This window comes from Arachis hypogaea, chromosome 17, assembly GCF_003086295.3.
Source record: "Arachis hypogaea cultivar Tifrunner chromosome 17, arahy.Tifrunner.gnm2.J5K5, whole genome shotgun sequence".
NCBI lineage: Eukaryota > Viridiplantae > Streptophyta > Magnoliopsida > Fabales > Fabaceae > Arachis > Arachis hypogaea.
In genome coordinates this window covers 113189240-113198609 of record NC_092052.1, presented here as the reverse complement: position 1 = coordinate 113198609, position 9370 = coordinate 113189240, and the positions used below count along the sequence as shown (strand labels likewise).

Sequence of the window (9370 nt, the reverse complement as noted above, 5' to 3'; positions counted from 1 at the left end):
GACCTTAGTCTTCATGAAGGTTGCTGAGCTGCCGGTGTACTTGGATGACTTGGCCGATGCCCTTTTAGCTCTGTTAGTGAGACACTGATGCATGAATTCCTCATTGGTCTCCCAATGAACAAACAGAGCCTTCTTTATTTCAGGTCAAAGCCAGGACATCTGGTGGTCTCGTCCCTGACGAACATCATCCAGCATTTGCTGGAGCCGTCGACCCATTCCATGGTCGAATATTTTTCTGGCGGTAAGAACGTGCTCAGCGTCCCATATAAAGTTCAACTGCAATAAAGAAACTTCAAAATTAGTTAAGCAAGAAAGAGGATATAAACTAGCTAAAAAGGTTTGAAACTGAAAAAAGAAGTACTTACCGCCCATTTCTAAAACCATCGCTCCCTGGTCTCAGTAGGGATCTTCATATAGCAAGGCCATGGATGGTCGTACATCAGCTTGATGACATTGGTCGTCTCCTAAGTACACGCGTTGTTGTTCGGTGCAAACCTAACAACAACCCACAATTACCATAATCAAGTAAACAGGAAACATGAATCACTTTTCAGGAACTTTGAGCAATAACCATAAGCAGAAAACAGGAAACAATAACCAAGCAACCAAATAAACCTAAATCCACTAAACTATAATCACTTTTCAGGCACTTTTAGCCATAACCATAAACAGAAAATAGGAAAATATAACCATGCATTCAAACCTAAATCCACTAAACTAGAAGCAATTTTCAAGCACTTTCAATGATAACTATAAACAGGAAATACATGAGACTCAACGTGATACTTATCTCGTGCCGCCATCAGGCCAAATCTTCAATTGTAAGATAGGAGGTGGTGGAGGGGCATCAGCTGCCACACTTCCGTGGCTGGACTCCGGGGCCGAGACACACGTCGCTGGAGGCGGCGTCGCCGTGGATGCGGGTTGCTAAGTGGTAGGAGGTAGTGTTGTCATCATAGACGGAGGCACATAGTTGGGGTTAGGGACCATGATGAACGGCTGGTTCACTCAACCTGTGGCATCAACGGGTGATCAGAGTCGAGGGAGAGGATCCAGAAATTTCGGGTGTATTAGAAGAAACCCTCCCTCTACTCCGACCACGGCTACGGCCATGACCAGTAGCCTGATCTGCAGCACCTTTACCTGTCATCATGTCTGCAAATAGCATACCAATTAACAGAAATTTAGCACAATAAGTCAACAATAAATTATCGCAATAAAGTGCAAGTATGAGGAACAAGTTCAACACTAATGTACTTCCTATAATCAATAGCACAAGATTGATTTCAAGAATTGAAAATATTTTCTAATATAACACAAAAATCCGACGGTAAACCCGCCAGCAAAGGACGCGCCAAATTAATTTATTTTCCCTTTAAATATTACCGTCGGATTTACTATCGGAAAATAAAATCCGACGGTAATTACTTAACCTTATGAATTCGATGTCGTTATCGCAGGTAAATCCGACGGTAAATTCGCCGCTACTCTGTGATGCTAAATCCGACGGTACTCAGCGTTTTTCTTGTAGTGCCTTTTACAACAGTGAAACTTAGATTAGTATGATATATTACATTATTAATATATTTGGATATAAATTAATTTAAGTTAGTCTAATGGTTAGTTTACTAGTCTATTTAAGTAAGTATTGAGAGTTTGAATTGCGCCTTGTATAATGCAATAACTCATTGGTCCGTAGCGAATTAATCCTTGACCTACTGGGTTAAGAGATACCGTGAAAATATATATCTATATAGAATAGTAGCTATTAGTGAAACAAAAATACTTGTACAAACCATCAAAATACTTTTGCCCCAATGGTAAAAGATGAAAATCTTAGTGATACACTGAACCATTCATGAACATCACAACAAAAAATATTAAAACGTTTATAGTTCTCACGTAAATAAGTAGTTGTGATGTAACTACAAAATTAGAGTTTGATAAAATATAAAATAACGATATATAAACAAGAACTAGTCCCAATGAAAAAGTAGAATATATACACACACTAGTTGCTCAATAAGCACTATCGTGTCTGTTCAGCCACTTTTCTATTAGATTTAAAAAATTATATTTATGTTTTTATTTTTAAAATCATAAATCTAATATTAATAATTAAAAAATAAATTGTGAAAAATTCAAATATCTTAAGTTATTTAACATGTAGAATGTATAAAATAAATAAATTTAAATTAAAAAATAAGATTAAAAAAGAATTGCATTGTGTAATAAAATTAAGATAAAATTTACTAACATTATTTACAGATTAGTTAAATATAAATGTTATTAAAGTCATTAACTCATGAAACTGTCAAATCATGGCATTAAAAACATACATTAAAGGTAGTAAATACCTAATAACGGTTACATCGACAAGATGTAATAAAGGAAAAAAGAAAAGTCAGCAGGTAACATACTATTCACTCTATCACCTAAAACACCACTGGCTTAAGCATTGGAGTATTTTTCAGGTTACCCTCTCGGCCTGATTCTAACTTATTGTCTGATTAGGGTCTTCGAATCTCATTAATTAGCTCATCACAGCAAAAAGTACGAACATTTAGCGCTATCTGTGAGATCCTATACTGTTCATTCTATGGCTGACCACAAAATACAATCATTAATTAATATAAACACTCCCTTCAAGGAGCAATAAAGTCAAGATGATAGACATGAAACTGATGTTATCCCACCTACCAATCCAGAACATCATCAAGTTCTTCCAGGGTTTGAACATCGAGAGGTTCAAAACATTGGAATTTGCCATTTAGCGGCTTAGGTGAGGACTATGTCCATGCCATGCAAGAAATATGTCATCAAGTGCAATAGTTAGAGCGACAACTCGCATAGCAATCACAATCAAGGAAGTTCCATTTCCAAAGGCATAAGACAAGAGGACAGGAACGTAGTCGTGAAAGGAGGACCCTAGAGAGGGTTCGAGCTCGACGTCAGGAGGATGATATTCACCGTTCTCGCTCACCTCAAAAAGATAGGAGAGACTTGTCTCAACATGATGAGGAAATTGTGAACTGGAGAGGAGGGCAAGAATTGACTCCCGTTCAGCCCAATCTAAAAGGAGGCAGACTCCGCAAAGGAGCCCGATTCCATTTGCTCAAGAGCATGTGATTATGGGTCAAACTCTATTTTCTCCACATGTTCTCCAGGTTCGTTTACCTAAACATTTTGATAAACAAGCCGATCTCAAGTATAAGGGCAAGTCAGATCCTCAAGAGCACATTGATACTTTTGAGGCAAGGATGAATCTTGAAGGAGTAGGTGATGCAATTTGGTGTAAGGCTTTCCCAGTAACACTATCAGAACCAACTATAGCTTAGTTCAATACTTTGCCTTCCGGATCCATATCCTCTTTTGCTAACATCACGACAAAGTTCTTAACACATTTCACTACCAGAAGAAGTCAGGCCAAGCATAAGAAGTAGCTTTCACCCATTTTGTAAAGTAATCAATGGCCATTAAGATGAAACAGTGCCTATTTGAAGCTTTTGGTTCAATAGGGCTAATGATATCCATGTCCCACATAGAAAATGGCCATGGTGCAGTCAAAATATTTAGATGTCCAGGTGGTACATGAATTTTATAATCATAAATTTGGCATTTATGATATCGTTCACATGGTTGAAGCAATCCACTTCCATAGTAATCCAATAGTATCCGACGCTGAGTATTTTTCTTGTCATGACATGTTCATTTGCATGAGTTCGAAAAGTATCTTCATGCTCTTCTTTAGTAAGTTTTTCAATTTCTTTGGCATCTACATCTGAGTAGAACTGTATCATAATTTCTCTTGTAAAGTACATTTTCATTCAAGAAAAAACCCATGGCTAATCTCCTCAAGGTTCTTTTGTCATTTTCAGATGCACCTGGAGGGTATTTTTGTTCTTGAAGGTAACATTTGATGTTATAATACCATGGCTTTCTATCTAAGTCTGATTCCATCGTGTGGCAATATACAGGTTAATTATGGACTCTCACTTTTATGAGTGGTACATTTTTATTATCACTTATTTTGAACATTGAGGATAACAAGGCGAAAGCATCAGCCAAATAATGCTCTTCATGTGATACTTGATTAAAGACAATCTCATCAAAATCCTCAATTAATTCTTGAATATAAGCATGATATGGTACTAATTTGGTCTCACGAGTTTTTCATTCACCTTTTAATTGATAAATCACATGGGCAGAATCTCCATACACCTCTAGAATCTTAACATTAAAGTCTATAGTTGTTTGAATTCCCATGACACATGCTTCATATTCGGCGACATTGTTAGTATAATTAAAATACAACTTGGCTATGATAGGAACTAGCTTGTCCTCAAGGGGCTTCAATACTGCTCCAATTCCATGACCTAAGGCATTCTAAGCTCTATCGAAGAATAATGTCCACCTTTTTGTCTTAGTTGATTCTTTGTTTTCGCATAAGGACATTGTGTCTTCATTTCGGAACTCACACTACAAAAAGAGCGCTTTATTGCGGCAATTTTTTTTTAATTTATGGCAGTTTTTGACCCCTGTAAATATTGTTGCGGCGGTTTCAAAAACCCCTGCAGTTAGATGTCCTACAATTGGTTTGTGTCAATTTTTGAAAAACCGCTTGCGGCAGTTTTATGTCTGCTGTAAATTGTATCAGTTTTTATATTTGCGGTGTTTTAAAACTCCATAACTTTGAAAAGAAAAAATTTTAAACAATATTGTGAGATTTTGACACCCACATAAATTTACAAGCAAATATAAAAAAAATTAAATTATAATATTAAAAATTGTTAAAAGGTCATGTGATCACTCAAAAAGCCACATAAACGGCCAATGTATTTTTTTATTGCCTAATATTAAGTCAAAACTACACAAACATAAAAGTGTATGGGTTCACACATTTTACAAAATCCATATTGAACAATTGTTTACTGACAAAGTCTGGTGATCACAAACTATGTTGAAACCCTTTTTAGAAACCACTTAGAATGATAACAATCCATAATCAACATTCAGAAAACTATTGATTGCCACTGGCTACCAAAAATTATTTCTTTTTATAAAGCATTCAAGTTGCACATAGAAGTTACAATAACACTTGAAAATTATACAATCAATAAGATAGTTTGAGAATAAGGGCATCATGTACATCTAGCCCAAAGGTGGTAGATTGATGAGAAATGTGTGAGAAAATGTATATCCAAAATTACAAAGTTCCACCATTCAATTTCAAAGAATTTATACCCGAGAATTCTAAATGAAAAAATAAATAAGTTATTTAAGACTATAGTACTATATACTTCTTGGCATTACATGGATCTAACAAAAAAAATCACATTATTCAAAATGTGTGCAATAAGAACATACATATTTTAAGGTGGAGAGCAAAGCACGCAAGTTTCCTTCTTTTCCTGCAACCCATCACTTAATTTCAAAATCTAGCATTTCAGCAAGCCTCTAAAATGAATATAAGGATGAACTTTGATGATGATGATGATGATGATGATGATAATTGTAACATCCTACCATTCATATTCTTATACTCGAGTTATAAGTCAATGGTAATAAAGTAGTATGACTCAAGATGGAGTTGTAATACATATATATAATTAGAAGAAATTATTAAACGAAAAGCCTGAAAAGGAATTAAAGAAAATTGCAAGCGGAAACACACACGTATCGAAATATAACGGAAAGGTCTAAGTGTCCAGCCGCATCTTATAACGGAAGATCAACATTCCAACTGGGAGCAAGCAAGACAAAACTTAATGCCTTTAATACTCAATTTATACTATTTTCACATAATATACACAATATTCAATCACTAGGATTTCATAAAATTTAATGAACACATGGGAAAAGTATCTCTTATCTTTACTCACTGAAATTGGTGATAAAACTTAGCTCTCTCTCTCTCTCTCTCTGCTAAATGTGTTTAGAAGGGAAGGATGCTGAAATGGTTCAAGTCTAAGCCTTATAAGCCTTGGGTTTGGACCCAACATAGATCTAGTTCACTTGTTTTAACTCGTTGGCCAATTTCTAGGCCAAAACTTTTAAGATTAGCGTTTTAATTTATGTTCTAAATATTTTTATCCTTCCAAATTATAAATTTTAAATTTCCAAGTATTCTTCACTTATAATTTAATTTATTAACTATTAATTTATTAATTACTATTTAACTGAGTTTTACAATGATAATAATAAAGCCATCAGAACTAATTCAAACCTATATTATATCCAATAAGTCAACTCCAAATTTGAGATAGAAAATACGAAAAATATATTCAAAATTAATTATAGATAACATCTAACTACATTAGAATAATAAAACTTTAATAGAACACAATAAGTAAAATTAAAACATGCATATTAAAACTTGAACTCGTTATTCAACTTTTATGAGAACTATCATAAAACGGTATCAACACACACACTTCCAAAATTCTCAGTATGTCATTCTTCTATCTTTTTTTTTTTTGCATCAATCACACAAAACAAAACAACACAACAAAAATTCAAATAACTCAACTAAAATGAATAAAGCTATGACATACAAAACACACAAGGGGAAAAGGTTTGGTTCCATGGTTTGAGAAGAGAACGGAAAAAAAATAATTGTTTCTATTTTATTTTTATATATACCCCAATACAGACACTATCCTTGATATCAAACTCATATTCCAATTTAAAGAGAATAAAATTAGAAATTCAACACTTGCCTCTGTTTAGGGACTAAGAATAAAGCTCCACATGTTTAGAAGCACTTAATTTAAAATAAGGAATATATTCAATATTGTGTTTGTACACATATTTTCTGCACACAAAGGAAACTATCTAATTAAAGTCCCAACCTTTCACGTACAACTTGAGATTTTTATAATTGAAATTATGTTATAGCAGAGAGCTAATTATTGTTAAAGAAAACTAATCCAAAAACTAACAAAGAAAAAAGATTTCAGCAAAAAAGACAATTAGACCAGGTACAAATAGGTTATCTTAAGATGCAATCCAAAACAAAGTCTTGAGCGAAATTCCACAATGACAATTTATACGCTCTTGAAAAACAACGATCAATATCAAAGAATAAGCTACCTATAATGAGAAGTTATTGCACAATAACATTAGGCACCAATCATGCAGTTACACAAGATCAGGTAAAAGGAATCCTCACACACTATGCAAGTAAAGTAGTAATGCTAAATATAATACAACAGTATCAATGAAACCTAATGATAATATAAAATCCAACGGTGATAATCATGTAATAAGTTTTAAAGAAAGAAGTAAAATTACCTAGAAGTGATAATCCAATTTAAGTATCAACTAGAATTTGATCCAAATTGAAGCTTTTATAGGATAATAACTATAAAAGAATAAGGAATACATAGTGGAGCATTGCTAGAAGTCTTCAAAGTTGACCAAGTTGAATATTGTATATCAAACATTTTCACTGGCAAAACATATAATGTCAATATTAATAATAATACAAATACTTACTTTCTACTATGATAAAAAAGGCAACAATAATGAAAATAAAAGAAGTGAGTAGGACAATATTTACAAACCAGGGGAGAACATCACAATGAACATACCAAATTAAATAATGTATGTGACACTAGCATGCTTTTAGTTTATTAAAATAAAGAGAATAAAATAAAGGCTTAATTACTCTATTGGTCCCTATAATTTCACAAAATTTTTAATTAGGTCTTTATACTTTTTTTTTTTCTTTTAATTGGATTCCTACACCAATTTTTTTTTTTCAATTAGGTCCCTCTTAGCAGTTTGGCTTAATTGTATAGAGACCCAACTAAAAAAATGATGCAGGGACCCAAATAAAAGGAAAAAAAAGTGTAGGGACCCAATTAAAAAAATAAATTGGTACAAGGACTTAATTAAAAGGAAAAAAAGTATAGAGACCTAATTAAAATTTTTTGAAACTATAGGAACCAACAGAATAATTAAACCTAAAATAAATTTATAAAAGATCCTTGTCAGGCAACAAGCCTAAGTCTAAAATACACTTCTAATAATCTATTTATATTTTGCATTATGAACAGATACGAAGTCAACCCCAAGAACAATTGTGCATCAAATCATGACCACTAAACTAATAATGCATAAGAACTAACCAATTTCCACACTTCAGAAATAGGTTCACTTGCAAGGATGACCTTAGAGATTTTGATCCATGGATACCAACAAGGCCAATATCAATTTGCTGTTATTGTGAGTCTAATACAACTTACATGTTCAAGCTAGTTACTCACAAAAGCTAGTTTCATAGTTGAGAAATGACTGTTATTTCCATATTTTATGACCTAATACAACCTGTAGAAACTAAGTTTAGCGAACACAAAATTAAATAACTGCACAACATCAGTGTAGCAATCATAACAGTATTTGGAGATAAAACTTTGACAAACTGATTTCCAACCAAAAGAACCACAAAATCACACACTTCTTAAATACCAAAAAGTAGCCAATAGTAACAAATAAAAAAGCCCAAGAGCACTTGACACATATATACCTTTGGAAGATGACTGAGGAACAGAGAAGGGAGAAGACAAGACGTGAACAGCGAAGTAGTCAGTGCGAATCCAAGCAATTGCGACGCGAACGGCCAGCAACGACAATAACAAAGAACTCGAAAATCCCAAGTGAAGTCAGAAGAATCGTCGAAGAAGAAAGAACAATTTGAGGACTAAGCAATGAGCGCGAGCCAAGAGACGATTTTAGAGAGGCTTTGGGGGGGGGGGGGGGGGAATGAGAATTTAGTGAATTGATTTGGCGCGTTAGAGATTTTTGGTATTAGGAATTTAATTTGAAGGGGGGTTTTTAGAAACCCTACTAATTAAAATTAAAATCGCCGCTCTAAATCTCGTCAAACATGGAAGGGAAAACTTGGTTCCTTAAGTTTATTTGCGGGATATTTTTTAAACTTCCATTATAAAACTCCTTTGAAATTAGACTCTTTTTTGTAGTGTCAAATGGAATTACCCCAATAATCTGTTATGTGTTGATGAGCAAGAAGCTTTGCTAAGGCACTTGTTTTTATTACCTTTTGGGCAAAATAGGTTATGTCGTATTTAGACAAAAGGACTTGCGAACGGGCATCCTTCTTGTTAGCTCCGGCTTTTCAAATATGTACTTGATTAGATTCATTTTGGTTATCAACCAAGTGCTATGAAACAACATATATTGCGTTAATCTATGAGTTGTCTATGCCAATACACGACATATTCATTCCAATAATGAGTATTTTATCTCATAATTAGTAAAATTCTTACTTAAATAGTAAATGGCATGTTCTTTTCTTCCATATTCATCAATTTATCCTAGTACGCATCCCATGGATTCATCAAGTACT

At 33.7% G+C, this 9370-nt stretch overlaps 1 long non-coding RNA gene across 2 annotated transcripts; it reads right to left on the bottom strand.

Moving 5' to 3' along the window:
• Positions 1–5038: 5038 nt before the first annotated feature.
• LOC112766903 (uncharacterized) lies at positions 5039–9028 on the bottom strand. Of its 2 annotated transcripts, XR_003184611.3 has the most exons (3): positions 8531–9028; positions 7294–7450; positions 5039–5411 (listed from the first exon to the last, which is right to left on the bottom strand). It is a non-coding gene; the product is annotated as an uncharacterized lncRNA (long non-coding RNA). The 2 variants fall into 2 exon arrangements; XR_003184610.3 differs by lacking the exon at positions 5039–5411 and having other exon boundaries at positions 7096–7450.
• Between the last annotated feature and the right edge of the window lie 342 nt (positions 9029–9370).